At 39.7% G+C, this 24,919-nt stretch overlaps 1 long non-coding RNA gene and 1 pseudogene across 1 annotated transcript in view; one reads left to right on the forward strand and one right to left on the reverse strand.

Moving 5' to 3' along the window:
* The window catches only part of LOC141581649 (uncharacterized), a 69,395-nt gene that overhangs the window by 41,606 nt on the left and 2,870 nt on the right, over nucleotides 1-24,919 (reverse strand). The window contains exon 2 of the long non-coding RNA XR_012514417.1: nucleotides 4,510-4,846. This is a non-coding gene — a long non-coding RNA (uncharacterized LOC141581649). The remainder of the gene's footprint in view (nucleotides 1-4,509; nucleotides 4,847-24,919) is intronic.
* LOC120365858 (small nucleolar RNA U13) lies at nucleotides 4,348-4,445 on the forward strand (annotated as a pseudogene).

Consider the following 24,919-nt stretch of genomic DNA (forward strand, 5'->3'; position numbering starts at 1 on the left):
TGGGAGGCTGAGACGGGTGGATGGCCTGAGGTCAGGAGTTTCAGATCAGCCTGGGCAACACAGTGAAACCCTGTCACTACTAAAATACAAAAAATTAGCTGGGTGTGGCAGCGTGGCTACACAGGAGGCTGAGGCAGGAGAACTGTTTGAACCCAGGAGGAGGAGGTTGCAGTGAGTTGAGATCATGCCACTGCACTCCAGCCTGGGTGACAGAGAGACTCCGTCTCAAAAAAAAAAAAAAAAGAAGGGAGAAATGACAGAAAACTGGAATCAGCCAACTGAACAGCTTGTTAGGAAACCCAGAAGATTTGGAGAAAGGGGAGTCATAGCTTATATTTAAAATGAGATCCATGGAAGTGAGGCTTTAATGGATTTCACATCTTTTTGACGAACACATAATAATAATATATCTAAAATGAGAATTCCTCTAAATACATGAAATCCTCAAATCTTACTATAGATAAAACATTTTATCAACATAGGTTTTCATTTTGCCTTGAAAGTAAGCATGACAAAATTAAGTGGAAGTCTTTGAAATAGCATGCTGAGGACACATTTTATGAGTAGTACCTTGAAATTTCTTCAGATTAAATAAGATATTAGATACCAGAATATGCCATTTGTAGTGTATGGTGGTTTATGCCTATAATCCCAGCACTTTGGGAGGCCTAGGCAGAATTGCTTGAGGCCAGGCGTTCAAGATAAGCGTCAGCAACATAGTGAGACCCTGCCTATACAAAATTTTAAAAAAAAATTTTTTTTTTTTTTGAGACGGAGGCTCACTCTATCACCAGGCTGGAGTGCAGTGGCGCAATCCTGTCTCATTCTAACTTCCGTTTTCTGGTTTCAAGGAATTCTCCTGCCTCAACCTCCCGAGTAGCTGGGACTACAGGCACGTACCACCACACCCGGCTAATTTTTTTGTATTTTTGGTAGAGACGGGGATTCACCATGTTGGCCAGGATGGTCTCGATTTCTTGACCTCATGATCTGCCCACCTCCGCCTCCCAAAGTGCTGGGATTACAGGCGTGAGACACCGCGCCTGGGCAATAAACATTTTTTAAAAAATTAGGTGTGGGCCGGGCGCGGTGGCTCACGCCTGTAATCCCAGCACTTTGGGAGTCCAAGGCAGGCGGATCACGAGGTCAAGAGATCGAGACCATCCTGGCCAACCTGGTGAAACCCCCTGTCTCTACTAAAAAGACAAAAAAATTAGCTGGGCGTGGTGGCTCGCATCTGTGGTCCCAGCTACTCGGGAGGCTGAGGCAGGAGAATTGCTTGAACCCGGGAGGCGGAGGTTGCAGTGAGCCGAGGTCGCACCACTGCACTCCAGCCTGGCGTCTGGTGATGCAGTGAGACTCTATCTCAAAAAAAAAAAAAAAAAAATTAGGTGTGGTTGTGCATGCCTGTTATCCTAGCTACTTGGGAGGCTGAAGAGAGGATCACTTGAGCCCATGAGTTTAAGGCTACAATGAGCTTTGATCATGCCATTGCACTCCTGCCTGAGTAACAGAGTGAGGCCCTGTCTTTAAAATATATCTATATATCGATATGATTTTTCATTTTTAGTTATATGAGGGATGAGAAATACACCATATTCAGTTTTAACTCAATTCTACCATGTTCCAAGCATCTTGGTGGAGCTTTGTCTAGTTTAGCTTATTGCAGAGTCATTCATGCCTACACTTGTGGAAACACCCATGGTTCTGCAATTCTAAATGAATCACATATATGAAATTTCATGTTTTAGGAAGGGGTACCTCACAAAAATTAGGCTACACAGCGTTTTCTGTGCCTGAATCCTTTTTGCAGTGGTATACGAAGTAATCTACTTATCTGCCCCTCTATTGAAGCTCAGCTCATTAGCCATAATAATCTATTCAAAATTTAGTTGCTTTCCCAGTTCTTGTGCTGTCTTTATCTTAACCAGGGTATCCTAGTATTAATATATTCAAGATATATTTACAGTATCATTTTGGGTATTTGTAAAAACCCCAAAAGAGCTGCCAGAGAATATTTTGAATAATTGCTTCTCTCAACTATGTAATATAATTTTCCTTATATAATTTCCATTATGATATTTCTTTTTTTAAAAAAAATTGAGATTATTTTAAGTTCACATGTAGTTCAAGAAATAATACAGAGAGATCCCATATATCCTTCACTTGTTTTTCCCAATGGTAACATCTTGCACAACTATAGTAAAATATCACAAACAAGAAAATGACATTGATACAAATCATTAAAATTCACATTTTACCACTTATACATACATGCATTTGGTGTGTGCATATTTAATTCTATGAAGTTTATTAACATGTAGATTCATGAGACCATCAGCACAGTCAAGATATAGAAATAGTTCTATCACAAATATCCCTCGTGCCATGCTTCTTTTTTCTTAGACAGGGTTTCACTCTTGTTGCCCAGTCCGGAGTGCAATGGTACAATCTCGGCTCACCACAACCTCCGCCTCCAGGATTCAGGCAATTTTCTGGTCTCAGCCTCCCGGATTGCTGGGATTACAGGCATGTGCCACCACACCTGGCTAACTGTGTACTTTTAGTAGAGACAAGATTTCTCCATGTTGGTCAGGCTGATCTCAAATTCCTGACCTCAGGTGATCTGCCCACCTCAGCCTCCCAAAGTGCTGAAATTACAGGCATGAGCCACCATACCCAGTCAGTGCCATGCTTTTATTGCCAAGGGCTTTTCTCTCCTCATCTCCCTGGTCAACCCCTAATCTGATTTTCATCTCTATTTTTGTCACTTTAAATTTGTTATATAGGCTGGGCATAGTGACTCATGCCTGTAATCCCAGAGCTTTGGAAGGTTGAGGCAGGAGGATCACATATGGTCAGGAGTTCCAAATCAGCCTGGACAACATAGTAAGACCCCATCTGTACAAAAAATTTTAAAAATTAGCCAGGTATGGCCAGGTACAGTGGCTCATTCCTGTAATCCCAGCACTTTGGAAGGCCAAGGTGGGCAGATCACGAGGTCAAGAGTTCAAGGCCATCCTGGCCAACATGGTGAAACCCCAACTCTACTAAAAATACAAAAATTAGCTGGACATGGTGGTACGTGCCTGTAGTACTCAACTACACGGGAGGCTGAGGCAGGAGAATCACTTGAACCCAGGAGGTGGAGGTTGCAGTGAGCTAAGATTGCACCACTGCACTCCAGCCTAGTGACAGAGCGAGACTCCATCTCAAAAAAAAAAAAAAAAATAGCCAAATGTGGTGGCATGTGCCTGTAGGTCTAGCTACTTGGGAGGTTGAGGCAGGATTGCTTGAGCCCAGGAGTTTGAGGTTACAGTGAGCTATGATTGCACTGCTGCACTCCACTCTGGGTGACAGAGCAAGACCCTGTCTCAAAGAAAAAAAGTCATATTAATGGAATCATATGTATGTAACCTTTTGAGATCATGTTTTCACTCAGCATAATTCTTTTGAGATTTATCCAAGTTATCAGTATATCAGTAGACATTCCGAATGGTACAGTAATATCCCACCAAAAATCTGCTCCTCCATACAAGCAATGAGAACATTAGCAAAAACTGTTGACATAAACTTATTAGAATTGTGGAAATTAATTAAAGGCTTGCCACATTCCAAGGAATGTTTATCTACGAAAAACAGCTGAATCTCAGTAAGAACAGAAAGTCTGTGGTGTTTTAACTTGCTCTAATCCTATACACCTCTCCCCAGCTCCATGGAAGCCTTGAAATTCAACAGCTTCACATCTATAGTAGCTGTGGAAACCAGAGCTTAGCAGCCACTGAAGAGAAAAGAACAGATTTGAAGCCCAAAAAGGCCCATTCCCAGAGAATTGTCACTAGATGACTTAACAGTTCACTGAAAATTCCCATAATCAGGACTTTTAAAATCTGACCTGTTTCAGAGTACACTTTATGTAAACAGCTTGATGTACAGGGCATTTATTTTTTAAACAACAATCACTAGTACAACAAAAGAAAAAAATAGATAAATTAGATTTAACCAAAATTAAACTTTTGTGCTTCAAATGATAACAACAACCTATATAATGTGAGTGAAAAAAAAAGTAAAAAAGTAACTCACACACTGGGAGAAAATATTTGTAAATCATATAGCTGATAAGCGACATGTCTAGAATATGTAAAGAAGTGATACAATTCAACAATAAAAAGACCACCCAACTGAAAAATTGAGAAAAGATTTGAACAGACATTCGTTCAAACAAGATAGAAAAACGACCAATAAGGACATGAAAAGATACTCAACACATTAGGGAAATGCAAATGAAACCACAATGAAATAACCACTCTATACATTCTTGGATGCTACAATAAAAAACAAAAGCAGATCCTTTTGTAGTTGATAAGCATGGTAACTGGGGTTTCACGCATTAGTGCCTTCCTCAAGCCTTGTTACCACCTCATTGGAACATTACCCCTTTGACACGAAAATTCAAAAAAGATGAAAGCAAGGATGCCAATGATATGGAAAAAACGGAAATTCTCATACCTGTTGGTAGGAGTGTAAAATGGTACAGCTGCTCTGGAATACAGTTTTTTTTTTCTTTTTTTAGACAGACTTTTGCTCTTGTTGCCCAGGCTGGAGTGCAATGGCATGATCTCCGCTCACCACAATCTCTGCCTCCAGGGTTCAAGCAATTCTCCTGCCTCAGCCTCCAGAGTAGCTGGGATTACAGGCATGCGCCACCACGACGGAGTAATTTTGTATTTTTAGTAGAGACGGGGTTTCTCCATGTTGATCAGGCTGGTCTCGAACTCCCAACCTCAGGTGATCCACCTGCCTCGGCCTCCCAAAGTGCTGGAATGACAGGCATAAGCCGCCACACCTGACAAGAAAACAGTTTTGTGTTCCTCAGAAAGTTAACAGAGATACCATATGACCCAGCAATTCCACTCTAGGTATATAACCAGGAGAATTGGAAACATGTGCAGAAAAACCTGGTATACCAATGTTCACAGAAGCATTATTCATAACTGACAAAAGGGAGAAAAAAACTGAATGCTCATCAACTGACAAATAGATTGAGCCAAAGGTCAAAATCAATGCAATGGAATCTTATTTGTCCATAAAAAAATAGAGTTCTGAGGCATGCTATAACATAGATGATTCTTGGGCATATTACGTTAAGTGAAAGAAGCCAGAAACAGAAGGAAACATATTGTATAATTCCATTTATATGAAAGATCCAGAATCAGCAAATCCAGAGAGACAGAGAATAGATTAGGGATTGCTGAGGTCTGGGGAGCAAACATATGAACAATAAGGTGGAAATGGGGAGTAACTGCTGATAGATATGGAGTTTCTTTTGGGGGTGATGACAGTGTTTTGGAATTACTGGTGATTTTTGCACATCTATCTAAATAGTGTTTGTACTGTCAGTGTTCAAAAAACAAATGAACTGTAAGCTTTAAAAAGACGAACTTTATGGTATGTGAATTATATTTCAATAAAGCTTTTTTTTTGTTGTTCATTTCCTTTTTATTGCCAGAGTATTCCACAGTATGTACATAACACAGTTTATTTAATCGTTCATCCATTGAAGGACATTCGGTTTTATTTGCTTGTTTCCAGTTTTTTACTATTAGGAATAAAGTTGAAATAAAACAATACTTTTTTTTTTTCTTTGAGACAGGGTCTTGCTCTGTCACCCAGGCTGGAGTGCAGTAGCGCAATCTCAGCTCACTGCAACTCTGCCACCCAGGTTCAAACGATTCTCCTGCCTCAGCCTCCCAAGTAGCTGGGACTACAAGCATGTGCCACCACACTCGACTAATTTTTGTATTTTTAGTAGAGATGGGGTTTGGCCATGTTGGGCAGGCTGGTCTCAAACTCCTGGCCTCAGGTGATCCATCTGCCTTGGCTTCCCAAAGTGCTGGAATTACAGATGTGAACCCACCATGCCCAGCCCAAAACTATTTTTAAAACACACAAACAACTCTTATTTCCCTCCTAATTCAAGAATTCTGGGAATTTACATGTTAAACTCTTCTAGTGAAAAATGATCATGCTTCAGTTAGAAGTTTCTTCCCTTAAATTATTTTTACTCATAAAGACTGTAAGACTCCATTCTTTTTTTTCTTCACATTACTAGAACTCATATAGAATTAAAGGAAAGATTTACGACATGACCATATCCCATACTGGAGCAACCCTTCTCTGCTTGTCCAGTATCAGAGACCATTGCTTTCTCCCCTGAAGGGCCTTTCTCACATGCTGAAATTATTCAGTTTATCTTTTTTTTTTTTTTAACTCTATTATCAGTCTTCTCCATGAGATTGTTCACTCCATCACATAACGGACCACATCTGTTTCACCTAGCATAGTCCCAGGCATGGAGTCGATGCTCATGAAAGAAAGAAATGAATGTATTTGGTTCTTATTTGAATTCATATGACAAACACTTGCGTCTATGGCTCTCATCATTTAGTGAGTTATCCAGCTTTCTAGGAAAGCTGTTATTACACTATTGTTTTTCTGGTTGTTATAGCAACCCACTGGCCTCCAAAACTACAAATTAATTCTGATGTGTTCATTTTTTCAGACAACTAAACAGTATTTTCAATTATGAAATAATACTGTTATAAATCATGTTTCTTACACTTTAGAGGGACATAAAAAGGTTTTCTCCTTATCTTTTATGAAGATGGCAAAGAAACAGCAATGCAACAAATCTATTTGAACCAATAAATGCTAAGGAACAAAACCAAAGCAGTAGGACACATATATTCACTCTCAACTCTTTTTTTTCTTTTAAATTCTCTAAACTTTCCATAAGCATCTGTAAACTTGACTGGGTTTTTCTGTCCAAGTTGTTAGGGAAGTTTTGAAAGGTGATTGTTGCACAACAAAGAACTCCGAAGAGCTCTGTTACAGTCTAAGTATTTCCTCTCTTTTTCCTCATTGCCGGTTGCTTAAATTTCATGTCAAATTAGCAAATGATAATAGTACAAAAATTGAGATTTCTACAGAAAAGGTCCAGTATAAGGCACTTTCCCAACTTTTCCCACGTCCCATCCCCTCACATTACAGAAACTGAGAAGAATTTTATCCAACTGGATTAGTTATTCTAAGGGTTACTTGTAGATCACACTGCATTTTCTCTTCCGTAGGTTTTGGTCACAAGCACTACTAAGAGTCATGTTCCATGTCCTATCTTGGAATATGCCAGCTCCAAGAAATACCCTATGATAAGTACTTCACTACACCTTCCCCTATGCAGTTCTGAGTTTGTTTCCCATAAACAGGGTTGTGATACCCACCAGTTAACAGTCCTATTACCTAATCTAAAAAAAGGTTACGTGCGTTTGGCTTTGACATTATAAAAGCAATATATACTTCAGTACATTCAGCCATCTTCACAAATATATAATGAGGATGCTGTCAAGAGAACAGTAAGAAAGGGCATTACAGAGTGTAGTGTCCACATTGCAGATTTTCAGATGGGCATGGTGGTGTACACCCGTAATTGCCGCTACTTGAGAGGCTGAGGTGGGAGGATCACATAAGCCCAGAAGTTCAAGTCCAGCCTGGGCAACATAGTGAGACCCTGTTTCCAAAAATAAGATTTCAGACTTTAGTGTCAAACTCCCGCTGTATTTTAATTTATGCATTTGTAAGACCTTCATTTTAATCTTCTAAAAGTCTCCATGCTATTTATTTATGTATATATGTAATTTATGTATTTTTGCTTATTGTGAACCTGTCTTAGGACTTTTCTTTTAAATAAATACTGAATGCTGTGCAACACTAAGTCATGTATCAAACCTTTGAGACAGTTAAACCTAGGTATCTGCCTATTGTTAAAAATTCAAGATGAAAAAAAATATTGATTATGGCCCAATGAAATGGAAGATTTGCCAGGAGAGAATCAAGTGTCCAGCCACAGATGTCTGCTAACAATTTCCTGGTAGAGTTACCACAGTCCAGGTTTAGTTCTCTACTTTAGAAGTTTGGATATTCAGTTATTGCTATACCTTGATGACGTTTGGGTACTGAATCAGATTAACTGAATCAGTAAGACTCAAATACACAAGGCCAGTCACGGTGGCAAGAGAGAAGCAACTCATCACATAAAAGGGATTCTTCAATGCAATTCACAGCCAATTTGTTACTAAAAACCATATAAGCCGGGCGCGGTGGCTCAAGCCTGTAATCCCAGCACTTTGGGAGGCTGAGGCGGGTGGATCACGAGGTCAGGAGATCGAGACCATCCTGGTCGACACGGTGAAACCCCATCTCTACTAAAAATACAAAAAATTAGCTGGGCATGGTGGTGCATGCCTGTAATCCCAGCTACTCAGGAGGCTGAGGCAGGAGAATTGCCTGAACCCAGGAGGCGGAGGTTGCGGTGAGCCGAGATCGTGCCATTGCACTCCAGCCTGGGTAACAAGAGCGAAACTCCGTCTCAAAAAAACAAACAAACAAACAAACAAACAAACAAACAAAAAAAAACCATATAGGCCACAAGGCCGTAGAGTAAGTAAAGTACTGAAAGAAAAAAATCCTGTTACCCAAAAATTTTATTTCTCAAAAACTTTCCTTCAAAAGTAGGGAGAAATTAAGACATTCCCAGACAAAAATGGAAGGAGTTTGTGTGCTATTACACTTGCCCTATAAGAAGTGTTGGCCAAAAGCAGTGGTTCATGTCTGTAATCCCAGAACTTTGGAAGACCAAGATGGGTGGATCACAAGGTTATGAGATTGAGACCATCCTGGCCAACGGTGAAACCCTGTCTCTACTAAAAATACAAAAATTAGCTGGGCATGGTGGCATGTACCTGTAGTCCCAGCTACTCAGGAGGCTGAGGCAGGAGAATTGCTTGAACCCTAGAGGCGGAGGTTGCAGTGAGCCAAGATTGTGCCAATTCATTCTAGTCTGGCAACAGAACAAGACTCCCATCTCAAAAAAAAGAGATTCAAATATACAAAAAATATGATACTGATATATTTATTAACTTACAATTATAAAATATAACCTTCATATCATTAGCTAGATACTGGTGATCCCTAATTAGCACATGTTTTGTGGTCTAATTTTCATGAGAGAGATGAATTACTGTCAGAAGCTTGCTTGGTGGACATGGACTCAGAGTTCACAGAGCAAGCTGATGATCTTAATGACCATTGTCAAGGTGGTATGAGAGGCAGGTTCATTTGACTTCACTATAGGGGGAGACCCAAATGGACAGTTTTTCTGAACAGAGCCAGATCTAAATGTCCTTAATTGCATGGCCAAGTTTTTCCTAGGCTTCAGTGCTGGAGCTCTTCCTGCTCTCCTCTGGTTGCTACACACTTTCTTTTACCTTTTTTTTCTTTGCATTATTTCTGTGGTTACATCATTTCTTCAATTAGATTTATATAAAGTTATAAAGTAGAGCCCATTTTGCCTTTTCAAGATTACATATCCCAGGTAGGCACAGTGGCTCTTGCCTGCAATCCCAGCATTTTAGGATGCCAAGGCAGAATGATTACATGAGGCCAGGAGTACAAGACCAGCCTGGGCAACACAGCAGACCCCATGTCTACAACAAAACTTAAAATAAGCTGGGCGTGTTGGTGCCTGCCTATAGCCCAATTACTCTGGAGGTTCAGGTAGAAGGATCTCTTGATCCCAGGAGGTGGAAGTTACAGTGAGCTATGACTATACTACTGTACTCCAGTTTGGGCAACAGAGCAAGACTCTGTCTCTAGAAGAAAAAAAAAAGATTACATATCTGCTCTGACTTGTATTTATTTTCTTTTTAAATTAATTATTTAAAGGTTGTCATATATATTCCAATGTTTAGTTTTGTGTGTGTATTTGGTGGGGATCTGCATGTGCCTCTGGCCTCCATGTACTACTGTATCTTTAAACTGTCAGCATATTATTAACTATGTATCACGGATGTATACGTCTAAGTACTGTTCATTTTTATGAAATGACAGCGTACAGAGAGCACAGGAAAAGATATTTATGACATGTTATGGTGAATTTCATAAATTTGAGGATGATCAGCTATGTTATTTTTGTTATAAATGCAATGAAATATTGAACATAATCTCTACTATAATATATATTACTTTGAAGATTTCATTTCGTTCAGTATTTCTCAAAGGCTCTTAAGCTTCAGATGAAGATATTTTATTTAGAAAAAGAACTCAAGGAAAACAGGTATGTGAGGCATTGCACAAACCTGAACAATTCAGTAATGGATTCTGTCCTGTGCCTCCCATAACTGGAACATGTAATTATTGAATGATTAACTAATATGCTCAGCTCTATATTAAATGGAAATCCTAAAACACACTGTTGGTAGAAAAGTATAAACCAAAATTACTATTTGTGTAGAAATGCAGTAATTGTGCAAATTTCAGCAAAATATATTTTCAGGGATCTTAGTTTCATTAAAATAATATTAAGATAGCATATAATATAATGTTTAGCATAAACTGGATGATCAAAAATATTAGTGTCTCTTAATATTACAAAAAAAGTCCAACATATAACACAATGTATCAGTCACACCAAGCACCAAGAAAGTCACAACTTGAATGACAAGACAATCAACTGATACCAATACAGATGAATCAGGTATTGGAATTATTTGACAAGTACTTCAAAACAGCCTTCATAAAAATGCTTCAATAGCCTATTAAAAATTTTCTGGAAATGATGGGGAAAAAAAGTGAAAAATCCCAGCAAATAAATTGAAGTGATAAAAAAGAACTAAGCGGAAACTATAAAGCTGAAAAATAGAGCTGGGTGTGGTGGCATGCACCTGTAGTCCTAGCTACTTAGGAGGCTGATGCAGGAGGATCATTTTAACCCAGGAGTTTGAAGCTGTAGTGCACTATAATCATGCCTGTGACTAGCCACTGCACTCCAGCCTGGAAAACATAGTGAAACCTCAACTCTAAAACCAAAACAGAAAAACAGAAATAAAATAGCAATAATAGAATGGACAAAACAGAGAATAGCATCAGAGTCCTTCAGGACAGATCAGTGGAATTCACTCAAATTGAACAACAGAGAGAAACACAGACTGAGGAAAAAATGAACAGAGGCTCAGGGACTTGCAGGATAATAACAAAATAGCCAACGTTTACATCACCTAAGTTCCATGAGAGTTGTCGTGGCAGAGAATGAAACTAAAAGAGTAATTGAAAAATCACTGCTGAAACTTCCCAAATTTGTTGAAAAACACAAAACTGCAGATTCAAGAATCTGAGCAAATCCCAACAGGTTGAACCTAAAGAAATCCATTCCAAGACACATCAAAATTAACTTCTTAAAATCTAAGTGCAAAATTAAGCAGTTAAACTTCTTAAAACAAAGAAAAAATCCTTAAAAGCAGCCAGAGAAAAATGACGGATTATTTGTAAGATAACACCTATTTGAATGACAGTCAATTTCTCATCTGAAACCACAGAGAACAGAAGGAAGTGGCACAGCATCTTTTTTTTTTTTTTTTTTTTTTGAGACGGAGTTTCGCTCTTGTTACCCAGGCTGGAGTGCAATGGCGCGATCTCGGCTCACCGCAACCTCCGCCTCCTGGGCTCAGGCAATTCTCCTGCCTCAGCCTCCTGAGTAGCTGGGATTACAGGCACGTGCCACCATGCCCAGCTAATTTTTTGTATCTTTAATAGAGACGGGGTTTCACCATGTTGACCAGGATGGTCTCGATCTCTCGACCTCGTGATCCACCCACCTCAGCCTCCCAAAGTGCTGGGATTACAGGCTTGAGCCACCGCGCCCGGCTAGCATCTTTTTTTTAAGAGTGGGTCTCACTCTGTCACTTAGACTGGAGTGAAGTGGCCCAATCATGCCTCACTGAAGCCTCCAACTTCTTGGCTCAAGTGATCCTCCCACCTCAGCTTCATGAGTAGCTGGGACAACAGGTGAGCACCACCATGCCCGGCTAAGTTTCCCTCCCCCTGGACCCGAGACAAGATCTTGCTGTGTTGCACAGGCTGGCCTTAAATTCCTGGCCTCAAATGGTTTTCCCACCTTGGGCTGTGGAGTCACTGGGATTACAGAAGTGAGCCACCTTGCCCAGCTGGTACAGCATTTTTTAATTGCTAAAATAAAAGAACTTTCCACTGCAAAGTTCACACCTAGCAAAATTATTCTCTAGGAATGAAGGGGAAGTAAAGACATTCTCAGATGAATGAAAAATAAAACAATTTGTTGCCTGCAGACTTATCCTTAAAGATTGGCTACAGAAAGTTCTTTAAATAGAAAACAAATGGTAAAATATATCAGAAGATTAGGAAGGAAAAAGGAATAGCAGAATGAGGGAAATACATTAAAATACACATGTTAAAGTGTGTAGTTGTAACCATGCATGGACTATATAGACATTCAACAATATGTACTTACAAGTTGCACTATTGCAAAATGGGCGTACTATCTCAGTACTTGCACACTACTTTTTTTTGTACTGCTGGTACTATACCAGAAAATATATATATATATTTTTTTTTGAGACGGAGTTTCGCTCTTGTTGCCCAGGCTGGATTGCCTTGGCGCGATTTTGGCTCACCACCACCTCTGCCTCCTGGGTTGAAGCGATTCTTCTGCCTCAGCCTCCCGAGTAGTTGGAATTACACGCATGTGCAACCACACCTGGCTAATTTTGTATTTTTAGTAGAGACGGGGTTTCTCCCAGGTGTGAGTCACCGCGCCCAGCCAAAGATTTTTCTTTTTAATTGTTACTTACTTTTTAAACTTTGTTTAGCCACTTGAAGAAAATTTGCTTATGGTACAACTTGCCCCAAAGCCATTTCAAGTTGTATATTTGTTTTCCAATTTTAAAAATTGCAATTAAAAAAAAGAAACAAAAATTATAACATCATCTGATACTCAAGATAGTGATGATTAAAAGCGGAAAGGCAAAGGGTTTCCACACTTCACTCAAAATGGTAAAACCTAAGAATAGACTCTGTTAAGTCACAACGTATATTTTAACACCAGAGCAACCACTACAAGCCAAAGAGATACACTAAAGAAAACTACAAATAAATCAAGCTGCATGCCCAAAAATGTTCAAGTAACCCCAGAGAAGGCAAGAAAAGAGAAAAAGAAGAGCAAGAATCAGAAGAAACAAGAGAAAATAATGAAATGAGAGATGTAAGTGCTAGCAGTTACCTTAAATGCAAATGGTCCAAATACACAAATCAAAGATATGGGTAAGCAGGCAGGGCGCAGTGGCTCACGTCTGTAATCCCAACACTTTGGGAGGCCAAGGTAGGCGGATCACTTGAGGTCAGGCGTTTGAGACCAGCCTGGGCAACACGGCAAAACCCCGTCTCTACTACAAATACAAAAATTAGCCAGTCATGGTGGTGTGTGCCTATAATCCTAGCTACTTGGGAGGCTGATGCAGGAGAATCACTTGAACACAGGAAGCGGAGGTTGCCATGAGCCAAAGTCGTGCTATTATACTCCAGCCTAAAAATGACAAGTGAGACTCCATCTCAAAAAACAAAAACAAAAACAAAAACAACAACAACAACCAAACACAAGATACAGGTAAACAGAGTGGACAAAAACAATAACCAACTTGTATTCTGTTTATAAGAAACTAAATTCAAATTCAATTATAGAGTTTGGTTAAAAGAAACATGGAAAAAGATGTATTATGCAAATATTAATGTTTTAAAATAAGAGTGACTACATTAGTATCTGAAATAGTGAATTTAAAAGCAAAAAAAAAAAAAGCTACTAGATGACTGAGAGAGATAATACATGTTAATGAAAAGTTCAACTGACAAGGAAGACATAGTGATTTCAAATGTGTATAAACCAAAAAGCAGAGCCTTAAAATGCAAAACTGATAGAGTTAAAAGGAAAAACAGACAATGCTACAATTATTATTGGAAAACTCAACAGGATCTCACAGCAACTGACAAAGCTACTAGACAGTAAATCAGCAACGATATAGAAGATCTGACTAATATAATCAACTAGTCATGGAGTGACATATCACTCCACCCAATAAGCAGAGAACACTTTTTTAAAAATATTGTTCATTAGAGGATTCATCAAGAAAGACCATGTCCTGAACCATATAACAATCTCAACAAATGTAAAGTAAATCAAAGTATATGTAGCATATTTTCTGACAATATTGGAATCAAACAGGTAATCAATAACAAAGACAATAGGAAACTCTCTAAACACCCAGAAATTGAACAACACACATTTTGAACCATTACTGGGACAAAGAGAAAAATCTCAAGTTAAAAACAGAACTGAAGCAATATGAAAATACAACATACCAAAATATGTTGGATACAACTAAAGGATTTTTGAGAGCAAAACTGTAGCATTAAATGTTTATATTAAACATGAAAGAAGGACTTAAGTCAATCTAAGCTCCTACCATCAGGCACTAGAGAAAGCAGAGGAAAATAAACCCAAAGCAATCAAAAAGAAGGAAGTCAGGCATGGTGGCTCGTAACTGTTATCCCAGCACTTTGGAAAGCCAAGGCAAGGAGGATCACTTGAGCCAGGATTTCAAGACCAGCTTGGGCAACATAGCAAGATCTCATCTCTACAAAACATTTTCAAAATTAGTCAGGCATGGTGGTGTGTCCTGTAGTCCCAGCTACTCTGAGGCAGGAGAATTGCTTGAGCCCAGGAGTTCGAGACTACAGTGAGCTATGACTGCACCACTGCACTCCAGCCTGGGTGACAGAGTGAGCGTCTCTCTTTCTAAAAAAAAAAAAAAAAAAAAAATAGAGATCAGAACAGTAATTAATGAAATTAGAAATAAGAAATAGCAGAGGAGAAAAATTTAGTGAAATAAAAGACTTTCTTTTTCAAATTAATAAAATTTATAAACGTCTTTAAAGAATCCAAACATTAAGGGAAAATAGATATTGCCAATATGAGGAATAAAACACGGGATGTCACTTCATATACTGTAGCCACTAAGATAATAAGAAAATGTTACACAAACTTTTACACTCTAAAACAGTTTATTTTACTGAAAACTTACAAGTAATGAATGCTTTAGAGGAATCACAAATACAACCAAGATGAACTAGATAATGTGGATGGCCCTATATTAACCATTAAATAAACAATTTGTTTTTAAACAGCTCCTAAAAAAGAAATCTCAGGCCCAGATGGTTTCACTGGAAAATTCTACCAAACATTTATAGAGATAACAACACATTTTCACCATCTTTTTCCAGAAAAAAGAGAGAATACTCCCCAATTCATTTTGTGAGGCTAGTATCACACAAATATCAAAACTAGTACAAAAAAATTAAAACAACAACAAAGAAACAAAAAAACTACATAACAATAACTTTCATGAACATAGATGCAAAAGTCCTCCACAACATATAAGCAAACTGAATACAATAATAAACATATTATGCACTATGACTGTCTTAATTCAGGCTGCTATAAAAGAATATCAAATGCTGGGTGACGCAAAGAACAAACATTTATTTCTCATAGTTCTGGAGGTTGGGAAATTCAAGAATAGAGAGATAGAAGTTCCAGTGTCTGGGGAAGGCAGTCTTCCAGGTTTACAGATCACCCTCTTCCCATTGTATCCTCACATGGGAGGAAACATGAGAGAGATATAATCTCTCTTTTAAGGGCCCTATAAACTCTCTTATAAGGGCCTTATTCCCATTCGTGAAGGCTCCACTCTCATGACCTCCCAAAGGTCCTGCCTCCTAACACTAAGGAATTAGAATTTCAGCATATGAATTTTGAGGGGACACAAACATGCACTTCATAGCATTGCCCAATAGGTATTTATGCCAGGTATACAAGGCTAGTTCATTTTAAAAATCAATGTAATCCATCCGATCAACAGCTAAAAAAAAAAAAAAAAAAAAGTCATATGATCCTATCAATTGACACAGATAAAGCAAGTGTCAAATTCCAACACACATTCATTTCTTTTTTTTTTTTAAGATGGAGTCTCACTCTGTCGCCGAGGCTGGAGTGCAGTGGTGCAATCTTGGCTCACTGCAACCTCCACCTCCCCAGTACAAGCGATTCTCCTGCCTCAGCCTCCCGAGTTGCTGGGATTACAGGTGCCCGCCACCACACCCGGATAATTTTCGTATTTTAAGTAGAGAAGGGGTTTCAACATATTGGTCAGGCTAATCTTGAACTCCTGACTTCATGATCCACCTACCTCAACCTCCCACAGTGCTGGGATTACAGGCATGAACCACCTTGACCGGCCTCATTCATGGTTTTTAAAAAAAGGCGAGGTGCTGGCCAGGTGCAGTGGCTCACACCTGTAATCCCAGCATTTTGGGAGGCCAAAATGAGTGGATCACTTGAGGTCAGGAGTTTGAGACCAGCCTGCCAAACATGGTGAAACCCCAACTTTACTAAAAATACAAAAATTAGCTAGGTGTGGTGGCATGTGCCTGTAGTTCCAGCTACTCAGGAGGCTAAGGTAGGATAACTGCTTGAACTGGGGAGGCAGATGTTACAGTGAGCCAAGATCACACCACTGCACTCCAACCTGAGAAACAGAGTGAGACTCTGTCAAAAAAAAAAAAAAAAAAAAAGGTGGATGGGGGGTGGGCATGGTGGCTCATGTCTGCAATCCCAATAATTTGGGAGGCCAAGACAGGAAGATCACTTGAGGCCAGTAGTTTATGACAAGCCTGAGCAATATAGTGAGGCTCTGCCTCAATATTTAAACAAAATTTTTAAATCTCTAGGAGCTACATTATTAAATGTCCCTCCACTGAAGCAACGGTTAAGTGAGGAAAATGACTGAATAAACTTTTTTAGAACTCTGTAATCTCATCAAAATCTTATCACATTGAGGGGAGTGCTTAATAAAGAATAAGCCTGCTAAATTTTATTAAGAAAATGTTTGAGTTCTTGGTTACCCACCTACCATTTCCATTCCCAGCTTGGCAGTGGCTAGGGGGTGGCAGTCTGATATTCTGGTGCATGCTGCTGATGCTAGAGAGCCAATACAAACCTGTTCTTAAAAAAAATTGCACTATGCAATTTGACATGCCTGGAAGCTCCTTGAGCAATCAGTATAAAGGCTGACCTTTGTTTTGCCCCCATTAGGCTATAGCACCTTTCCAGGAAGAATGTGAAAAAAGCCTTTCACTGTTCATGTCTCCTATGTTCTCCTGCGACAAGAGAGGGCAAATAGGGCAAAGCCTGAGAAGAACCAAAGGTTGGTAAAGAGTAGGCTATGATGAAAGATTCTTGAGGTAATAAGAGCTTTGAAACACTACCGCGTGTACCAGTGAAAACGGAATTTAACACACATGCCTAGAACCAGTTGCTTGCTCAGAAAAGACCAGAGACAACTCTGGGCTTGCACTGTTGGCTAATCTTTAGGCTCCATGCAAGCAGGAGGTGAAGGCTAAGGCAGAGTTGGGGGACAACTTTGCTTAATATCAAAGGAGTACTCACACTTACAGGCGACCTGCAAGAGACTTTTTTTTTTTTTTCTTTTTCTTTGGTTCCAGGCATTTAAGGAAATCTCTGTCAAGACACTTGGTTAACAACTGAGATAACAAAATACAGACTTCAGTGAGCACACACTATAAAGAATACAGTCTTTGTTAAAATAGTTTGGAAACGTCACTAAACAAGATGACTGCAGGCTTCAACAATGAACAACAACAAACTATGGGGAAGGTGAAAATTCTGATTTCCAGAGTTAACACATTATACTATTCAAAATGTCCAATTTTCAACAAAAAAATTATAAGACATACAAGAAACAAAAAAGTATGGTCCACTCACTTGTAGACTATGACATAAACCATTTCTGAGGACTTTAAATCAGTTGTCTTAATTATGCTCAGAGTTAAAGGAAACCATAGACAAAGGTTTAAAGGAGACTGGGAAAACAACACATTAACAAAATGGGAATGTTAATAAAAATAGAGAAAATTTTAAAATGGAACCAAATAAAAATTCTGGAGCTGAAAAGTACAATAACTGAGTCTGGGCATGGAGGCTCACGTCTGTAATCTCAGCACTTTGGGAGGCTGAGGCAGGCAGATCAACCTGAGGTCAGGAGTTCAAGACCAGCCTGGCCAACATGGTAAGACCCCATTTCTACTAAAAACACAAAAAGAGTACCTGCGTATGGTGGCATGTGCCTGTGATCCCAGCTACTCAGGAGGCTGAGGCAGGAGAATCACTTAAACCAGGAGGCAGAGGTTGCAGTGAGCCAAGATCGTGCCACAGCACTCCAAAGCACTCCCAACCTGGGTGTCAGAGTGAGACTCTGTCTCAAAAAAAAAAAAAAAAAAAAAAAAAAAGGGTAATAACTGAAATTAAACTATCACTAGAGAGTTTCAGTGGCAGATTTGAGAAAAAAGCTCAGCAAACCAAAGATAGCACTATTGAAATGACCTATTCTGAGGATCAGAAAGCAAAAGAATGAAGAAAAAAATTAACTGAGTCAAAGAGATCTCATGGAATACCAACATCCTCTTTATGGTAGTTTCAAAAGAGAAGACATAGAGAGAAAAGGAGAGAAATAATATTTGAGGAAATAATGACCAGAAACTCTCCAATGTTGATGAAATACATGAATGTATGCATCCAAGAAGTTTAACAAACTTCAAGTAGGACAAACTCAAAACGTCTCACACTGAGACACTCTCAAACTGTTGAAAATAAAAGACAAAGTTAATCTTGTTTTTTGTTTTTTTTTTTAATTCAAGTCTTGCTCTGTTGACCAGGCTGAAGTGCAGTGGAGCAAGCTCAGCTCACTGCAACCTCTGCCTCCCAGGTTCAAGCAATTCTCCTGACTCAGCCTCCCAAGAAGCTGGGACTACAGGCATCTGCCACCACACCCAGCTAATTTTTGTATTTTTAGTAGAGACAAGATTTCACCATGTTGGCCAGGCTGGTCTCGAATTCCTGACCTTGTGATCCACCCACCTTGGCCTCCCAAAGTGCAGGGATTACAGGCGTGAGCCACTGTGCCCGGTCAACAAAGTGAATCTTGAAAGTAGCAAAAGAGAAGCAATTCATCACATAAAAGGGATTTTTCAATACAATTAACAGCCAATTTGTCGTTAAAAACCATATAGGCCAGAAGGCAGTAGAATAAGTACTGAAAGAAAAAAATCCCGTCACCCAAAAATCTTACTTCTCAAAAACTTTCCTTCAAAAAGTAAGGAGAAATTAAGACATTCCCAGACAAAAAATGGAAGGAGTTTGTTGCTAGTAGACTTGTCCTGTAAGAAATGTTAAAGGGAGTCCTATAGGCTGAAATGAAAGAATGCTAAGCAGTAACATGAAAACATATGACAAAATCAAGAACTCCAATATAGGTAGCTACATAGGTCAGTATTATTGTATTTTTGGTATACGGTCTTCATTCTGTTTCCTATATATATATATATTTTTAATTTCTTTCTTTCCTTTTTTTTCTTTTCTTTTCTTTTTTTTTTTTTTTTTTTGAGACAGGTTCTTAATCTGTCAGCCAGGCTGGAGTGAAGTGGCATGATGACAGCTCACTGCAGCCTTGAACACCTAAGCTCAGTGGTCCTCTGACCTCAGCCTCCCAAGGAGCTGGGACTACAGGTACACAACACCGCATCCTGCTAACTTTTTAATTTTTTTGTAGAGATGGGGATCTTGCTATATTGCCCAGGCTGGACTTGAACTCCTGGCCTCAAGTGATTCTCCTGCTTTGGCCTCCCAAGTTACTGAGATTGCAGGTGTGAGCCTCTGAACCCAGGCCTATTGTTTCCTATGTTATTCAAGAGACAAATGTAGAAAACAATTATAAAGTAAGCTAATGGGCACACAAAGTATAAAAGATGCAATGCGTGTTGGGGCGCAGTGGCTCATGCCTGTAATTCCAGCATTTTGGGAGGCTGAGGTGGGTGGATCACCTGAGGTTGGGAGTTTGAGACCAGCCTGATCAACATGGAGAAACCCTGTCTCTACTAAAAATACAAATATAAGCCGGGCATGGTGGCACATTCCTGTAATCCCAGCTACTTGGGAGGCTGAGGCAGGAGAATCGTTTAAACCCGGGAGGTGAAGGTTGTGGTGAGCCAAGATCACACCATTGCATTCCAGCCTGGGTAACGAGAGGGAAATTCCATCGCAAAAAAAAAAAAAAAAAACGATGTCATTTGTGACAATAACAAAGCTGTATAGGATAGATTTTTTTTTTTGTATTCTACTAAAACTTAATTGATATCAATTCAAACTGAATTTTTATATATTTAGGATGTTTTTTGTAATCTGAGCTCAGAGTACTCACAAAAAATAAAATATATACAAAAAGATACTGAGAAAGGAATCAGAATGGTACACTTCATTTGACCCAGCAATCCCATTACTGGGTATATATCCAAAGAATTATAAATTGTTCTATTACAAGGACACATGCACACATATGTTCACTGCAGCCCTGTTTACAATAGCAAAGACTTGGAACCAACCCAAATACCCATTGATGATAGACTGGACAGGGAAAATGTGGCATATATACACCATGGAATACTATGCAGCCATAAAAAACGATGGGTTCATGTCCTTTGTAGGGACATGGATGAACCTGGAAACCATCATTCTCAGCAAACTGACACAAGAACAGAAAACCAAACAGCACGTGTTCTCACTCATAGGCAGGTATTGAACAATGAGAACACATGGACCCAGGGAGGGGATTAGTATCTAGGGCTAGTGATATAATTCTTAGCCCTAACACTGAAAATACATGCCAAAAAATGCAAAGATTGATAAATTTGACCTTATCAAAATTTTAAAGTTTGTTCTGTGAAAGTTCATGCATAGAGAATGAAAAGACAAGTTACAGATGGGGGAATATTTTAAAATCACATATCTGACAAAGAATTAATATGTAAAATACATAAAGAACTCTCAAGACTCAACAATTAGACAAACAATCCAATTGATACAGAATTTTTGTTCCTTAGTTCAGCTAAAACTGGGTTCTTGTCACATGACCAGGAAAAATTAGGCACATGGACACATTGAAAGGTGGGGGAAGCAGAATGTACTGGACAAAAAGGAAAAAGAAAAAAAAAAAACTCAGCAAAGTGAGAGGGAGTCTTGCCAACAGCCTCCCACGTCACAGACTGGATAACAGGCCACCACACATGAGCTGAAGAGGCCAGGCTTTTCCTCACTGCACAGGGCATGAATTTCCTGTGGCTCCAAGCCATCATCTCAGTGCACAGGCAAGTCCACTGGGCATTCCTACACAAAACCCTGTCATGTGCATATATAGAGTAAAAATTTTTCCCTGTCACTTATGTTTTCCTTTTGTATCAGTGTCTTTTGATGAGAAGATTTTAGTTCTGATGAAATTCAGTTTGTCAGTTTTTTTTCTCTTATGATTAATGGTTTATTGGTTTGTTTCCTACAGAATCTTTGCTTACCCTAAAGTCACACACATAGTTTTCTTGTTACCTTTTAGAAGCTTCATAGTTTTAGCTTTTCTGTTCAGTAGCTGTTTGGGTTTCAAGCCATGTTTTTCCTCTGCTCACATACCACAACAACAATCACCAACACAGAAGAAAACTTCTGTGACCAAATGTGTGGAGGTTTTTCCCACACACCAAGCAGCACACACCAGCTAGGTGTCCTCCAATTCAATTCTGACACTGTCTATCCGGAGATAGTGTGACATCCCACACGTTGAGGCAGTCCTCAAGACTGCCCACTGCCTGTTCCCATCCACCCATCTCTGGTCACAAGTTCAGGCCTCTGAACTTCTTATATATTTATTTATTTACTTACTTATTTATTTTTGAGACAGAGTCTTGCTCTGTTGACAGGCTGGAGTGCAGTGGCGTGATCTTGGCTCACTGCAACCTTCGCTTCCCTGGTTCAAGTAATTCTCCTGCCTCAGCCTCCTGAGTAACTGGAACTACAGGCACGCACCACTATACCAGGCTAATTTTTGTATTTTTTTAGTAGAGACGGGTTTCACCGTGTTGGCCAGGATGTTCTTGATCTCTTGACCTCATGACCAACCCGCCTCAGCCTCCCAAAGTGCTGGGATTAAGGTGTGAGCCACCGTGCCTGGCCCTTATTTATTTATTTATTTATTTGAGACAGAGTCTTACTCTGTCGCCCAGGCTGGAGTACAGTGGTGCGATCTTGGCTCACTGCAACTCCCACCACCCAGGTTCCAGCGATTCTCATACCTCAGCCTGGGATTACTCAGGATCTGGGATTACTGGCCTGCATTACCATGCCCAGCTAATTTTTTATATTTGTAGCAGAGATGGGGTTTCGCTATGTTGGCCAGGCCGGTCTTGAACTCTTGGCCTCAAGTGACCTGCTCACCTCAGCCTCCCAAAGCGCTGGGATTACAGGTGTAAGCCACTGTGCCCAGCCTGGAACAGATCAGCTTCAAGTTGAGGTTCCCACGACCCCCCTTTGGGTTTGGTTAATTTGCTGGAGCAGTACACAAAACTAAGATAAACATTTACTGGTTCATTATAAATGATATCACAAAGGATACATATGAAGAGACACACAGAGCAAGGTGTACAAGGGAAGGAGCATGGAGTTTCCATGCCCTCTCTAGGCAGAACACTCTCTAGGAAATTCCATGTGTTCAGCTATCCGGAAGCTCTCTGAACCCAGTCCTCTTGGGTATTTATGGAAGCCTCATGACATCACCATTTCTTCCCCCAGAGAACAGAGCAAGATTCTTTCTGGAATGAAGGTCTTATGACCTACAACCAGAAAGGTGATGGAAAATGAGAGTCCTGCTTTGGGGCAGGTGAAAGGAGAGTAAGAGAAAGTCAGAGAGATTGTTTCCTGAGGCCTGCCCCTGAGGCCTAACACACCGAAGATTGTGAACAAAAACTGTAACAAGGGCTATGGAAGTTATGAACCAGGACCGTGGATGAAAACATACATATGTATCATAACACCACAGTACTAATATTTACCTTGAATTAATTTTTGCATATGGTATAAGGCAGGTATTATCAACCAAACAAGCAAATAAATTGATTTTATTCAGGCTATTGCAATAGGGAGAGCACCCCACATTCAAAGATTAGGGTGCTTGGCAAAATGCTTTTACCTTATACTTTATAGGGAGGAGTAGACTTGTTTTAAATGGAATGATTTATAGTTGGGATTGTTTTTGTAAACAGAGGACATCTCAGTCAGCTGCACAAAAAATATTTATCTTTCTGTCTAGCTAGTTTGGGGTTTTGGGGGGCATGTGGTGGACTAATAGCTCTAGTTTCAGCTAATGATTCATGAGATAAATAACAGGAAGTGGGAGATTTGTGTCTGGTCTTGCCAGCAGGTTCAGTCAAAAATGGAAAGGTTGTGTTTGACCTTTTCACAGGCAAACAAGGTAGGGAGGTCATCAGTGAGTCTTACGGTAGGCATGAGAAAAAGTGGACAGAAAGTCCTCTACATCATTTGGGAAGGATGGTTTATTGTATAAGCCATTTCCCAGAGCACAAAAGAGTAGGGAGATTTAGGAAAACACAACTTTGTCGAATTTCTTAACACCATGATCTTGATCTCCATGGGTAAAGTCAGTTCAGACTGAAATTCTGTCTGGGAAGTCAGTTGGAAGCAGAGTTACCCTTTGGTCTACCAGATCATGATATATTGTTGAAAAATTTGTGAAGAAAAATGGCTGTGTAGCAGCACTTAAGACTAGGCATAATGTACTGCCCAACTGCAAGGTATATAAGACTACAATCAGGAAAATAATTCCTGTATTAGGCCATTCTTTCATTGCTATAAAGAAATACCTGAGAATGGGTAATTTATAAAGAAAAGAGGCTAAATTGGCTCAGAGTCTGCAGGCTTTACAGGAAGCATGGTACTAGTATCTGCTTGGTTTCTGGGAAAGCCTCAGGAAGCTTACAATCATGATGGAAGGGGAAGTGGGAGCAGGCATGTCACATGGTGAAAGCAGAAGCTAGAGAGAGGATGGGTGGGTGAGATACCACATAATTTTAAACAATCAAATCTTGTGGGAACTCAAACTGGGAGCTCACTTATCACCAAGGGGACAGATGGCACACATCATTCAAGAGGGATCTGCCACCACGATCCAAACACCTCACAGCAGGCCCCACCTCCAACACTGGGGATCACACTTTAACATGAGATTTAGGTGAGGACAAATAACCAAACTATGTCAATTAGTAATGTTTGTAATACAGCTCAAAACCAGGATCTTCTATTTCTAAATCTTGTGTAGGAGAACACGTCTCAGGGTCTTTGAATCTACCTCAGAAAGCCAACTAGCCTTTTCCTTGAGTTTAGTAACTAAGCATTCACATATCCTGTTGTGTTTATTCGAGTGCAACAAGAGATTTTGGCTATGGCACAGATATCTCCCTGTCTTAGAAGGAAACTGAAAGTTGTAGGATTAGGCATGACAACTTGAGTCTGTGCGTTTAAGCTTATTTGCTGTGCTTCCAGGGCCAAAGTGGTATAATTTTCTCCTTCTACAAAGGTAAAGGAGAGGCTTGAACTATCTTTTTTTTTTTTTTCAACTACCCTTTTTAAATGTATTAGTGCCATAGTGGGTGTGAAGGGCCCTCACGGTGCACATGAAAAGAGTCATTGATATCCCTAGAAAGTTTTCCCCAATTCCCTGTAGTTGCCTCAATTTGGAGGTAATTCCAGAAGGACATACCATTGACAGATGGGATAGTGGTTTTAAATATTTTGAAGTCCCAGACAATCAGTCCAAATACCCTTGGGGAAGGCATGAAAAGTGGTACAGGGGAACAGTTGGAGTTTGAGGTATAGTAATTATTAGCAATTACTGGGATTAACAACTGGGTGGATCCCTCAGGAGAGCAGAGTCTTTGTGTGGAACTGAACACAGTTTCTAAGGCTGGTTAGGGTGGTGGAAGAGAAAATGGTGGTTATTAGGGATAAAAGTGCTCCTACATTTTTTCCTAC

This window comes from Saimiri boliviensis, chromosome 16 (assembly GCF_048565385.1).
Source record: "Saimiri boliviensis isolate mSaiBol1 chromosome 16, mSaiBol1.pri, whole genome shotgun sequence".
NCBI classification, from domain to species: Eukaryota; Metazoa; Chordata; class Mammalia; order Primates; family Cebidae; genus Saimiri; species Saimiri boliviensis.